The following is a 1,182-nucleotide window of genomic DNA, read 5'->3' as shown; positions in this document are numbered from 1 at the left end:
ACTTCGCTTAAATCCTAGTTTAAGGACTCGGAAAGAACTCTGATTCACTCACACGAAGTTTTCGAGGCTCCGTGGAACTTTGCACGCAGGGAAGGGTACGTCGAGGGATCGTTCGGCGACGGGGAGAAGAATCGATAGGTGATCAGTCTATCGATCAGCTAGCCGCAAGTCAAATCTCCTTAGAGGCACTCTGCAGCGTGCTCAAAGTTCTCCGACTTGGGCGGAAACCACTCAAGCCTCTTATATGGCCAGCAAGCCAATCGCTAGCCACCACGTAGGAATAATTTAGAACTGACCAATAGTGGGGCACGAATTTAAATACAAATGGCGGGAACTCCTTGCAACGTGCATTTCTGTGTTGCAACGAAGAAATCATGCTTGTTACCACAAAACACTGCTGCTTTGATTACAGTTTGATTTACAACATTTTGCATGTAAAGAGATAGTTAGCTAGGAAACAGTTGGCTTGGCTAGACTAAGAAGTAACAAATGGCTAGTCAGTACTTAAATGGTTATGTTAATAAGACACATTTTGCTCATTAGGTTGCTTCCCAGTTTATACAGGTAATTCCCAAAGAAGGAAAAACCAGACCTGCTGGAGTTCTGTATAACATAGTGTCCTCTCTATAGCAAAGGAGAGGGTATAGGTTACAGAATTTAGTAAATTACACCTACTTTGGGTCTCTCTCATTAAATTTTGGATTTAGAATAATGACATATACATTACATGGCTTGATTTGCTTCACCTCGCTTCATAAAGGAGCCCAAATTCATTTACTATTACATGCACACAAAAATATAAAACAGAAAACAAATTTAATATCTCTAAGTTTTGTGGTACAGTTCATTCATTGCAAATTGTTTTCCCCATCTTGCTAGACTGATAATTAAATAGTTCAGTAAATCAAAGATTTGAATTAAATGTGAACAGAGAAATGGAAAGGAACTAATTGGATTCTCTCTTTGCCTTTTGGAATGGGACAATAGATCTACAGATACAGCAACAGTGCGTTTCATAAATTTCTCATGTTGCCCCTCAAAGGACTCAATTACACCTTTAGGCTCAGCTGCATGCAAATGTGCAAACGGAGCCAATCTCATCAAACCTGAAGCATCTTGTATATGAAGCAGTTTGTGGATCAGTGTAGTGTGCACTTTTATTCTCCTATGTATGCTTCAATT

This window comes from Alligator sinensis, unplaced genomic scaffold (assembly GCF_000455745.1).
Source record: "Alligator sinensis unplaced genomic scaffold, ASM45574v1 scaffold583_1, whole genome shotgun sequence".
NCBI lineage: Eukaryota > Metazoa > Chordata > Crocodylia > Alligatoridae > Alligator > Alligator sinensis.
Note: the sequence above shows the minus strand (reverse complement) of the source record.